We start from the raw sequence: 13,950 nt of genomic DNA on the forward strand, positions 1-13,950 counted from the left end.
AAAGATAAATCAAGAACGTACGTTTTAAGGAAAGGAGAACTATCTTATCAGTTCAAGGTGTACGTATAGAAATTTTTAAAGAATCCATGCCATCACTTGGTTACGACGCAGAGAATTGTGGTTTGCACAGCTTAAGCGCAGGTGGGATAACTTCAGTTGTTCAGAACAGCAATAATACGGTTGAAGAAAGAATGTTGAAATTGAACAGAAGATAGAAGACTGATCGATGCAGCAAAGGACATGTACAGTATAATGCTCAGAAATAACCTAATCAAAAACGCGTTCCGAACGCGTTCCAGAACGCGTTCCGGACGCGTTCGAGGACGCGTTCGAGGACGCGTTCCGAACGCGTCCTCGAACGCGTCCGGAACGCGTTCCAGCATGCATTCGATATTCATCGGCTATCGACTCCGGATCTTGTCGTCTATACCCGGATATTCCCGATTTAGTTTAATCACACTGTGGTTTAATCTATGCTTTATAAATTGCGAAGCTCTTAGTGTACGCTAGAAAAAGGGTTATTTATTTAAAATCCACCGGAAATACACACAAAAAAATAAAAGAAATTCTTCTTGAGGAAGGAATTAAAACCTCAACGTCGGCTATTTCTCTGTTTCTCTCGCGATATCGAAAGACGGGTAGCCTCGTGGACGGTGCTCGGAGTGGTCGAAAGCCGAAACTAAGCGAGGAGCATGGCAATTTCATAGATGTAAAAATGAAAAAAAATGACGAGTTAACATCCCGTGAGTTAAAAGAAAAGATTTCCGTAGATTGTGGAATTGATGTATCGACCGCAACAATTAGACCAGCAAGGCGGAAGCTGGATTGGAAAAAAGAAAACGCCAGATATTGCCAGTTTGTCCGAGAGCCAAACAAAATGAAACGGTTGGTTTTCTGTTTGAAGGCCTTGAGTGCATGAGCTGGATAAGTTTGAGAACGTGATATTTACAGACGAAACTTTATCGTATCAAGAATTGATGTAGTTTGGTCACTTTCGAAATATACGAGCATTCTCTTCGCATTTCGTTGACGCTGAATTTCACGTGTAGCCATGACTAAAACTTAATCTTTCGAATTTCGGCAGATTAAGTTGCCTAAGTTAAAATTGCCTTGGAATGTGACGATAGTTCGCCGGTAAAGTTATTGTTAATGTTATAAGGAAAATGTTATCTCAATAATAAAATTGCTAAAGTTTGTTTTTGTTTTTGAGGTGGTCGTTTCACAAACAAGTGCAGCGTAGGCGTACGGCTCTAAATCATGTTTTGACAGCATCAAAACCTCAATTGTTCACATGTAATGTGATGTGAATAAAATTACTGTAATCTCCCTACTCTGTCTTAAGCCTACGATAAATATATATAAAACAAAGACCAAAAACAACTGTGTCTCTCAATACTATAGTTTCTGTGATAGACTGAGCCTGTGATCAGTAAAAACCGTACTTGATGCCTCAAACTTTGGCGTTCTATGTTGCCTCAACTCAAGTGTCAATTTTAAAACACTTTACAGTGCAAAACAAACACAAACACAATTGTTTAACTTTTAAAATATCGAACGTTTCTGTAATTATTGGAATTACTTTTTGATCACATCAGAGTGATTAGACCTCGCAAGATATCATGCAAAACCGGCAAGCATAACTAATTACACATTGTCATTGTCACAGATGTGAAGAATTGTTGTTCGTGTAAACGAACACTAAGCAACAAGCAAATTCTTTGCCAGTCACTAAAATTCATTCACAAAATACAAAAATGGACTTCGATACAGTTTGAATGCTGCTGTGTTGTCGCCGACAAGGAATGAAGTGCAGGTATGAACAAACATGCAATTGTTAACTGAAATAGCTTAGCTGAGAGCACGGGTCGATCATTATAATTCAGGCCTTCGTTACACAATATCGGAACCTCAATTGTTTTATATGTAAGGCACAGTATGATATGAATACAATTCGAAATACGGTAATTACCGTGACTACTGTATACACTGTTTAAATGTATACAAACTAAAAAAAAAAACGATAAAGTTTGACGATAAAGTTTCGGCATTCACAAGTATGATCACGCGTATTCTTGATAAAACGCTGCCCAAACGTACTGTACGTTTTCATCCTTCAGATAAACCTTGGATGACCCCGCGTATAAAGCAAGAAATAAAGGCCAGACAAAAAGCGTTTACGTCAGGGAACAGATCAAGATACCAATTATTATGTGACAAAGTTTCTTCACTTATATCTAGTGCTAAGAAAACGTATTATCAATCGAAAGCGGAAGACACACGTAAAACAAACCCGGCAAAGTGGTATAAAATTATATATGAACTTGTGGCTGCTAATGATTGTAACTTCCAATCTTCAGCAGCCCCCACAGATGACCTAGCTGAACGCTTACAACAAAGTTTCACCAAGCCTTGGCAGAGCATCACTCCTAATGAAAATCCAAAACTAGAGGAAATTGAACATTTACTCAAGGATACCAAGCCGCTGTTACCTTCGATTGGACAAATTAAGGCAATTCTTAAACACTTAAACCCTAAGAAAGCAAGCGGTTCGGACGACATTCCTGCATGGCTACTGAGACGTTACAGTGAAGAGCTTGCCCCTATTCATAATATCATCTGCTCTAGCATTTCCCAGTCTAAATACCCGACTCTCTACAAGCACGCATTGGTCACCCCTGTGCCCAAAGTATACCCCCCGAATGATATTGACAATGATTTCCGGCAAATCTCTGTATTACCGCAAATGGCAAAAATCTTGGAAACCATACAACTTAAACTGAATAAAAATGACCTTAACATCAAAGATAATCAACATGCATTCACAAAAGGAAGATCAACAGTATCTGCGTTAGCGAGTATTACCCAAAATTGGTACAATAAGACCGAAAATTCACGGGATGGAAGAATGGGAATTCATGCCTTATTTATTGACTTTCGTAAAGCTTTCGATATGGTTGACCATGGTTTGCTCCTAAGAAAATTAGCTGAAATGAATGTATCTAAATGCTTTTGGTTATGGACGAGGAGTTTTTTAGAAGGAAGAAGCCAGCGAGTAAAAATAGGTGCGAGTTTATCATCTATTAGGTCCTGTCCTTCTGGAGTCCCTCAGGGCTCTGTCATCTCACCAATGTTTAATGTCTATGTTAACGATCTTGAAGATTGCATTCCCAACCATTTGCAGATTAATACATACAAATATGCAGATGATTGCACTCAGGATGAGGCAATCTCATATTGCTCCACTGGCAACATGCAAACGGTGTTAGATGCAACGAAACTGGGCACTTAGAAACAAGATGGAACTTAATATAAAAAAGACTAAAGATATGTGGATCTGTTTCAAAGAAGGAATTCCTGCACCACCTTCACTTATGATTGGTAATGATACGATTGAAAGAGTAAAAACGTTCAAGCTGCTGGGCCTTTGGTGTAACGATACCCTTAAATGGAACACACACGTTGAAGAAATTACTAAAAAGGCAAACAAACGTTTATTCCACCTCCGGGAATGCCGGCGAGCAAACCTACCGACGGAAGTAGGTTTAACTTGTTATTTCACAAAAATTAGGCCAGTTTTGGAATATGCAGCCCCAATTTGGAGTGGTTTACCACAATATTTAATAGATGAGGTGGAGAACATTCAAACTCGAAGTCTAAAAATACTTGCTTTGCCGTCTGATCCATTTCAGTCTCTTGAACAACGTCGTGACATGCTCGCCATACGTGAATACAAGAAAATTATGGATAATGAGACGCACCCATGCAGGAAACACATAACAGATATTGTGACGACAACATATGATCTAAGAACTCCAAGCACTCTACCGCAGTTCTTTTCTCATACCAATAGGCATAAACTTTCGTTTATTCCAAGGACTAATGCACTATTATAGACATAATTTTAAAATCGTAAATTTATTATATTTGTATATATACATACATTTTAATCATATTTAGTAATTGTAAATCCATTGTTTTATACCTAAGATGGATAAATAAATTATTATTAATTATTATATTATATTATTAATAAAAAAAACAATGGTTTATTAACTACCGAAAGTTTCTTTGATCAAAGACGGCGATAAGAGTCATCTAATTTTAACGGCGTTTTCCCTGTCAAATACTGGCTTTGGTTAACCATAGCATATCCTAAGGCATTCAAGTCCGAATTTCTCAAGATGCTACATACATATTAGTATCATTTTCGAATGAGATACACCGCAGTCACATATGCGCTTATTTTTACGCGAAATAAAATAGCGCTGGTCCCGCAGGCTAAAAGCGGAATTAACGAACCGTAGCATAAGCATATTGTCTAGCTGCTCGATAATTTATTCGGAATTTCCGAAGGCACACGAAGCGTCTAAGTGAAAACACTGGAACGCGTTCGGAACGCGTCCGGGAACGCGTTCAGAACACGTTCTGGAACGCGTTCGGAACGCATTTCGGAACGCGTTCGGAACGCGTTCGGAACTCGTTCGGAACGCGTTCGAAAACGCGTTCTGAACGCGTTCGGGAACGCGGTCTCAACGCGTTCGTCGCATTAGGTTACTTCTGAGCAGTACTGTACCTACAGGAAACTGTTAGCAAAAGGCTAAAAGTAACTGAACTGCTTGGACTATAATCCAAATATGCACTTAGTATAATAATCAATTGTTGTATACACGAGAGTTTTCAATATCATAAAATGTCAAATATAATAATATTAAACAAATGTTTTTAACTAAAATTTTCTACTGCCGTGCAATAAAGGATGTGATAATTCAGTTTTTCATTTTTCAGTTTTTTAGACTTCAATCAGCTCGGTTGAATAGAAAATTAATTAAAATGTCTCAGGATCTTTTGCAATTCAACACCTGTTATGTAAATAAAGCATTGTTATAGATGCCTGGTGCAATTAATTGCCGCACATTGACTTATTGAAGCACAGACGGAACACATCGCATTATACTTTTTGTGCAAAATGTTAATTTCCATCTTATTGTTTGTGGTAATTTTGCCAAAGGTGAATTCACAACATGCGGAAAATGGCAAACCATGTACATCGAGGAATTTTAAGAGAATCAGTGAAGGTAGGCGCTTAAACATTCTCCATCCTTTTTTTTTGTTTATTCGCGACTCGCGAGCTTTTCTGTGGAGTATTTGGACTACACTCTCTAAATCAAGATGATGGTCTTAAATTGAATCTAGTCGTTAATATGCTAGTATTATTATACTTATTGAAAAAATTCAATATCGGGGGTATCCTAAGCGCTATGACTCTAATTTACAAGAGTAAGCGTAATAATTTTAGCGGAGACACGAATGTCCACCTGGCTAGTTGTCAAAGCTCCATGAATTTTAATTTAATAAGAATTTAATACTTCGGAAACTTGATTTTAGGCTGCAATTATTTCTAGAAACGCTTCTATTACGGCATAAATTGCTCGATTCGGTGAAAAATTGCAAGCCAAGCGTTCGGTTGAACGGGAAGTTCCTGTTATTACAAATGGCGTATATACATTAAGTTTAATAATTATTATCAGGACATTTTTAAGTTTAATCGCTCTAAATTCCCCTGATTCTTTCGAAAATTTTTTCTGCGGATGTGTTATTATACAAACATTGAGTATACACAATTTAACTGCCTCAAAGAGCACACTGTACACTGAGTTTTTTTTTAGGTTATATACTTTATATGTTAACCAAAAATTTCATAGCGCATAATTCAAGACAAAGCTCGGCACGAAATACTAATAAAAATCGGCCAGATGAGCATCAGGCTTCCCTCAGCCAATATAGGTCTTCGAACTGACTATAAGTTCAATTTATCATGAGCTGCTGGGGGGAGTGCCGCACCGCCTAAAGTACGCCCCTGGCTGCATATACTTAGTTATGTTCTTCCATCATCTAATATCCCTGCCCTAGCTTAAACCCAATTTTGAATTGGGCAATTCTTGTGACGCGATGCCAAGCTTGAAATCCGGCAATGTGATCCGATCTGAAAAAATTTGGATCGCTTCCTTTTTTTTTATCTAACATGGAAACCGCGGACAACGATCGTTCACCCATAAAAAAACCCATGAAAATTATAACATTTAACACTTATTTGACGAGACTGACGGAAACATAAAATTTATGTTTTATGTAGTGGCGTCTCCAACTTGATAAGTGGGGGGGGGGGGACTTATTCATATATTCGTGTTTTACATTAATCGTTTCTTTCAAATTGATTGTTTTAACGGCCTGGGAACATGAATATATGAACATGCCCACCGCACTTATTGATGCTGGCGATATGACGCTGCCACCAGTATAGCGCAGCCAGCCTGACGATTTGTCCCGCTATATGCTAATATTTTAGCGTTTATTGACTGTGAAAACAATGAATTTCTAAAAAATGAATAACTATAATAAAACGAAGTTTACATAGCGGAACAAATTCGTCAGACTGGCTGCCACCCCACTGGCGACGCCACTGGTTTTGTGGACACAAAGACCTGTCGAAATATCGACGGTCGATACCACCTGTCAAGGAAAAACCTAACAACAAGTTAAACAATGAAATATCTATTCCTTATAATAATTATGTACTTATTAAAGGAGACCTAGTCTAAAGATCGTATGCCCACGTGCGCATGCATGATTAAAATTGCTATTTCTCATGAATTAATCCGTTTCAATTTTTAACTGTGTAAATGATGAAGCAATTGTGATCAAAAATGATGAAGATATTATTTATATATCTTCGTCCTGCAGGGGGTAACACGGGCGACGCCAGGATTTCGTCACTCGCACACGCGATTCACTCTTCGCCAATAAACGCTACGAGCTACAAACTCTGACAACTGGTATATAATCAACTGTGATAGTCTATATCGTTTTTGCAGGAAACCAAGCACTCCGTCCATCCGAACTTATATCAAATCATACCATTCATCGTTTGGGAGAGTGCCATATTCTCTGTATTAGTCAAAACAATTGCTATGGTTACAACTACAGAGTGAGACCAAGCAATCTTTATAGAGCAAACTGTCAGTTGAGCAACAGCACGGTAAAGATGAACAAAACAAAAATGAAAAATGGCGATGGTTTTTTTACGAAGACCGTTTGGTAAGAACCGAGTTATATAACTGCATTGTTTATAGAACAAAATAAAGGACGAAGAGTCTCACTCATTCCGCACAACTCATTTTACATTTCTCTGCATGCACCAAAGATTGAAGCAATATGTGAATTTACTATGAACAGATTTTCTTCTTTCTCATAATTATAGGTAACAGAAGGTAAGGAAAAAATACGCATTAAGAATTTGCATTTGCAGGTAATCCATTGGAATAAACAATAGTTGAAAATAAAAATTTCTTCTTAGAGCATGCATATAACATTCTGACTAATGTCTTATCTATTTTTTCAACATATAAGAGGTTCAAAATATTTTTATTTTCTACACTTCAAGCAGATTACAAAGCACGTAACAAAGCAAAAATTTCGTTTTTAATCACGTTTTTCGCATTTGGAGTCCTTTTGGCAAATTGAACAATAGCAAAAAGTTTTAACACAGGTCGCTGTTCAAAGTAAAAAAATAGTGCAACTTTTTAAAAAAATGCAAATCCTAATCTGCATATACGTCGTCTGCATATATTTATGGTCGGAGGTAATTCATTTTCATGGTATTTTTCTTCCAATTTCTTCTTTCTTTTCATATGAAACTAAGTTTTATTATAAATTTTATTTCAGATGTCGATGAGTGTCGCAAAGGTACACACCAATGTAACACAAAGGCAAATTGTAGCAACACACCAGGTTCATATAACTGCCAGTGTCAAATTGGTTACGAAGGAAATGGAAAGAAATGCAACGGTACAATTATTTTCATCTTTTAATTCTGCATCGCTGTTGTATATTTTTAGGGCAACTTAAGGCAATTTTCATAATCAATCATTCCGATCATCAGTCCATATTGAAGAAATATGTAAGATATTCAAACAAAAAACGGAACAAAAGCAGTCCGAAAAACCTGAGCATGGCAGATTCAGGTACCTGTCGATTTTATCCCAGTAATTATCATATATACACACTTGAATTTATTTCATAATAAGACAAGTTGACTCGTTGTTTAACGAAATTTTTCCTGACCCCCTAAATTAAAGAGTTTGGCAATCTAAACGACAACGGCTATCTATTGCGACGACAAAATATAATCATTTAAAATTTTAGAATACAAGCAAAAGTATTTGCTACTACAGGTGTTTGATTTTTCACTTTAAGTCCCCTTTTTCTAAAACAGCTATACAAAGGAATAAATATTGAGAGCAAAGCTGCTTTAAGCACTGCACACTACATTAATTTCAAATTAACTGTTGCCACATGACCATGCAAATTAAGGGGAAAATGTGGAACAGCGACCACGATATTGTGTAATATATTTTACATTTTTATCGTTGAAGATCGATATGCCATCGTTAATCGTTGGACCAAAAATATATTCCTTTACAAAAGAATTCCGTGTGGTAGAACTAAATATATGAATATTCCCTAACCCCCCCCCCCCTCCAATTATCGTTCTAGTTATATATACACCGCTGCTAGTCCAGGATCTTTGATAACTTGATTATACTGTTATATTGAATATTATTTTATAACCGTGTTAAATATTGTTCGGTATAATTATATAATATTATACGAATGGCAAAACATATTTTCAAACGGCATATCAAAAATATTTGTGGAAAAAAATAATTATTTCTCCTATATAAGGAAAAGTGATATTCCGACTCAATTAGCTCTATACTGAATTTTATATATTCTACAATTTTAGCATGCACCCATCATATATAACAAAACATGCACAAGTTAGCGTGGCACAACATGTAATTATACAACTCCCAATAATTTAAGAAGTCATGTTTGTCGACGTTCAAAATATCGTCAATTTTATCCATCTTTAACGACTGAAATTTTCAGGGAAACTCGAACAGTGGCGTAGCTAGCATCGATAATTGGCTGGGGGTGCATATATTCATGTTAACAGACTGTAAAGGCAATTGATTTGAAAATGAATTAATCCTGGGTATCACGAATATATGGATATGGCCGCCCTAATTATCGTTCTTGGCTCCGCACTGAACTCGAGATGCCCAAGTGTGTTCCTAAGAAAGAATATTTCTATGATGGTCATATCGTGTAGAAAATTAAATATATTCTTTGAATTTTACTGATCTTGCTCATTTTAGGTACGTTACGATTCTCGTTACTATTCGTTGCGGGCGGGCATCGGCAAATATACAACTGTCAGATGTGGCTCGTAAATGCTCTAGCTATATTTTAGAAGCATAACAAAAATGTAAATGTGCCCCCAACGCGTGTGATTTTGCGAGTGATTTTTGATCGCCAACGCTGTTGTCATGATACAATGCAAAACTTAAGTGGCAGTCTCATTAACAGCGGTCCGTCGAATTTCACGTCAGAAAAACAATTTCTCTGAAACTTGGCACATCAAAAGGGTCTGGTACAGAACTAATAAAAATGGATTTCTTTTTTAAAATTTTTTTTTCTCGCTTTCCTAGAATCTCGAACTTTCTTGTGCCGAGCCGGCTCATTTGGTCATCCCTTTCAAGGCCGAAATTTCGCAATATTTAGGACTGCACCGTATCAAAACTAAACGCGCTGGCAAAGCGTTTTATTCGCCATTTGTTTGCCACTTATAAAACCATACAAATGTCAAATTCATTGATTGCTTAGTTGACAAGATGTCAGCCTTGAAAGCCACCCCTCTGTGCAGGTTGCGGAAGTGCACTAAATTATAACAAAGTTCGGGAGCAAAATTCGCGTTTGTTTGACCAAAATTGAAATAAAATATTGCATCCATATGCAGATGATAACTTTGTCTCCAAGGTTCTAAAGTCAAACCTTCGGGTATGCCGCTGTGTGCGAAGCAGCGAGAATGTCAATTTGGTCAAGTTTGCGCTTTATATACATAAAATAACACTTCGTAATCCGCACTGAAATTCATCAATTGCTCGTCTATAAGAACTGTTCCCGGCTCGAATTATTCCAAGAATTATTCCTTAAATTCACCTAAACAAAGATACATGAATGATCTACGCAAGTTTATATGAAAATAGATTTTGAATATTGCGACAAAACCAAATTTTAGCTAGCTGTAGAGCTGTGCTGAGCTGTTCTGCAGAGGAAACCCCGCACAGTCATAAGCACCAGTGAAAAACCAGTGAAACAATTTATCTTTATATACGCGTAATGCGAACTCTGTTGCAACTCCAGAAAACAATGCGACTTTTGTGTTGCATAAAACCGAGTAAAATACTGAGGACTTGCCACAGTCTGTGGCGTAACTAGCCCCACCGAAGTTTTTGATCAGTGTAATTACGGTTTTTTCAATTATGATTACGAATTTTGTACTTGATTGTAAAATCCATGGTGTTTTGCTAGATGAATAAAAGCCACACTCGTAACCTTAATAATTTCAAACTAGGCTTGTTTATTTGGCCGCCATTCGCGCTCCGTCGCAAAGGCTCAAATGCTATGTTGCGTTCATCAGTTTATTTGATCGCGACATGCACCACCGTAAAAGTATCTAAGTAAATGCATCGGCGTAGCCGTCTTTGATCTAAAACAATAACAACCCGAGTTGTTTTTCTCGACCCTAATCCTGACATTCTCACCAAAATTTGGCTTGATACTGCTGCTCTAGCATATTCAGATTATGAAAGAATGGGCTGCGAATGTGGAAAGCCTTTGAAGTTGGGTCAGGTTAGCTAATGTCTTGGAGTACACTGCATGTACAAGTTCCGGCCGGGAGCCTCTCTGCCAAGCCTGTCAGCGAGGACCTGGATTTCTGGGACGTGCAGCCTCGCGCCGTCCAGTTACAAAAGCAGGCGGACCCTTAGGCGGCTCTGTTCGAGTGCAACGAGGCCGGCTGTTCCCAGTCGTTCGACTCCTATGATGCCTTCCAGGATCATGTCAACTTTGGCCATCATATCCCTGTCAGCAAAAGCCAAGAGAGCACGTATGACAAGCTACGTCGTGAGTGGGTGCTGAAGTTTTCTAGCATGACCGTTAACGAGGAAGCCCTGCAGCATCAGCCCTCCGCGTCAAGCGACGTGATGACTGTATCGGAACCCCTCAAGGCCGGATGGGCCTTACAGAAACCCAGAGGTAGTGGGACCCGATTTTCTGAACGCGTTAAACAATATCTTCAGTCCTGTTTTGACGTCGGCGTGCGAACAGGAAGGAAGGCAGATCCAGCCCAGGTGTCAGTGGACATGAGGAATGTCAAGACTGCAGACGGGCAGCGGGCATTTTCACGAGAGGAGTGGCTCACGAAGGTCCAGATCCAAGGGTTGGAGTTGCTTCAGGAAGAGGAGTTGCTTCAGGAAGTTGAACGAGGAGTTGCTTCAGGAAGAGCTGGCGAGACTGGAGGAGAAAAATAGGGAGAAAGAAGTACATGAAGCTCTCTCCCAAATAGCATTGGAGCATCTCATCCAATATGAAGACCATGACATTTGCAGTGTGTCTAAGGCAGGGGCATTGATGCAATTTACTGTAAAGCAGCTTAGAGCCGTATGTGATTATTTCGAGCTGCCACGCAAATCTGGAGACAGAAAATCCACTTTAATTGGTCACGTCTTCAATATGGTGAAGGAATGCGGCTGTTGAAAATAAGCACGTAGATCAAAATTCACGTAGTTTATAGTGTGCTCAATTTCCCCTACCTGTTTACTGTTACATCTTTGACTACGGTAGTTGAAAACCCAAGAACAGTCAAGGCAGTAATTAATTCAACGTCTCTGTGTGACCCCTGATGAGCTTTGTGTAACGTATGTAATACTCTATTCTCGAACCCAGCACCCCCCATGCTCCTGACGCATGCGTAGAAGAAAAATTTAAAATGACAACTAACAAACAAATCTTGGTGTTATTTAGTTAGATCAGCCTTTGGAAAACCAGATAAAGCTCATTTTAAGTTACGCATGCGCACCGTATCAGTCAATCAACGAAGGTCCTCGAATGGCTGTCACCAGAGGCTCCCCGGGGGGACTGAGGAGCGGGGAAGCTCTGGGCTTGAGAATGGCAAAACTGCATCCTGCGCATGCGTGGCATTTTTTATTTTCTTCCTAGTTTCTGGGGAAGATTACTGCAGAGCTCAATATTTCACATACAATAAAGCCACCCGATAAAAAATAGGTACGCTTGGCGTACATGCATCTGCGAGAAAGCCGCCATATTTGTTTTACTGCCTATTCGCAGGCGTACAGCCCTAATTAGTCGATCTGGGTTTAACACACACACAACTCGATAGAATAGTATCTAGCGCTACGCGCTGATACAAAGAGGCGCCTTGCATTGCCACAAAATGATTTACCCTCTCCTAGACCCTTTCAAATTGCCACGCCTAAAATACGTACTGTATAATATAATATGTATAGTTAAGAAAAAGATATGAATAGTGAATTAATCATTCATCGTACGACATAAAATACATACGACCAAGTATAATTTGGACATGTGTGGTTTAGGGCGTACAGCTCGTAGAAAGAACCGAGAGATTGCCAACCTTTTTAAAGGGACGGTTGCTTTTTTAGGAAATTTTTCTACGACATAAGCAGTCAACCTATGTAGAATTGTCGACCACTTGTAGAGGACTTCTAGACAAAAAAAGCGCAGAGTGGTCAAATATATCAAGCGAGCGGTGAGGCAAACAAGGACAACGGGGTTCATACTAGCCTCCCAGCAACTGTTTCTTATAGCGTCAGTCGCGCAACGCTTCACTTTAAAACCTCAACGATCTCGCATTACAAATCCTTTAACACTGACTAGAAGTTATTTCTGGCTGTTACTGTTGCTTGATGAAGTTAGTTAATTGCTGCCGCAGCGAGGTCGCCTGAGCGACCGAGCAAGGCAGCAGTCCCTAATTTGTGTAGTAGGGGAAGCAAATTTACGAAATAGCGCACTGCATTGTGGTAAAAGATCTCCTACCACAATGCAATGCGGTCGGTATACTATAAAACGACTCCATGCTTTATACGGTCAGTGTTTCAAATTCAAAGTGTTTTTAGAAGGCAGACACTGAGTTAGCCGTGAGATTGTGCTCGCATGACGCATCACTGTTGTATAAACGGACACCAAAAGCGACGTGGTGAACCATACCGTTACTTGGCAATTGGAGTCTTGTGCTTTTGGTCTTTTACAAATACTTGCGCGTTTGGAATTTGAACTTTAATCTATTGTGATTTTAAGGTGTCGTATAACATTTGACTGTCACTTGTTTTATAGCTTTGTCATTTCGATTTTTTTAAAAGGTTTGAAACATATTTTCTTTTACTTTTATCATTGGGGTAAACCTGTGTGGCGTAACTAAAGCATGTATAAGTATTTAACTTTTAAGTTAGTTCTTTGATTGTTTTATTTAAGGGGCTAAAGCCTCAGGGTTTTAGTTTCACAAATACCTCGCGCATTTGGAATTTGACCTTTGATCTATTGTAATTTGAAGTATCGTATAACATTTGACTATAATTTGCGTAACCATGGTATGAATTTTTAACAAGCAAGCATTTTGCGCATGCTATTTCTATAAGAGTATAGGCAGCACTACTGCCTTTAGGTAACCTAGTTGTACATATATAACCGACAGTTTTCTCATTTCAGAATTTAGGTCTTTTGGATATTTTTAGGTGTTATTTTTTTAATAAAGAATGGCGGCTTTAATACGCAAACCAATTTTACCCCGCGGTTCTATGCAAGAGAATATGGGATCGCATTTCCCATGAATTGTTTTGGTATCTATATTAAATATTCAGAGTTTATTCAACCAACATGAAAGAGATCAAAAAGTATAATTCATTTTGCTCTTCCTGTCTAGCGGCGCCCTTATGACTGTGCGGGGTTTCCTCTGCAGAACAGCTCTACAGCTAGCTAAAATTTGGTTTTGTCGCAATATTCTAAATC

The sequence above is a fragment of the Dendronephthya gigantea genome, unplaced genomic scaffold (genome assembly GCF_004324835.1).
Source record: "Dendronephthya gigantea isolate DGI-Jeju-01 unplaced genomic scaffold, DenGig_1.0 000143F, whole genome shotgun sequence".
Taxonomy (NCBI): domain Eukaryota; kingdom Metazoa; phylum Cnidaria; class Anthozoa; order Malacalcyonacea; family Nephtheidae; genus Dendronephthya; species Dendronephthya gigantea.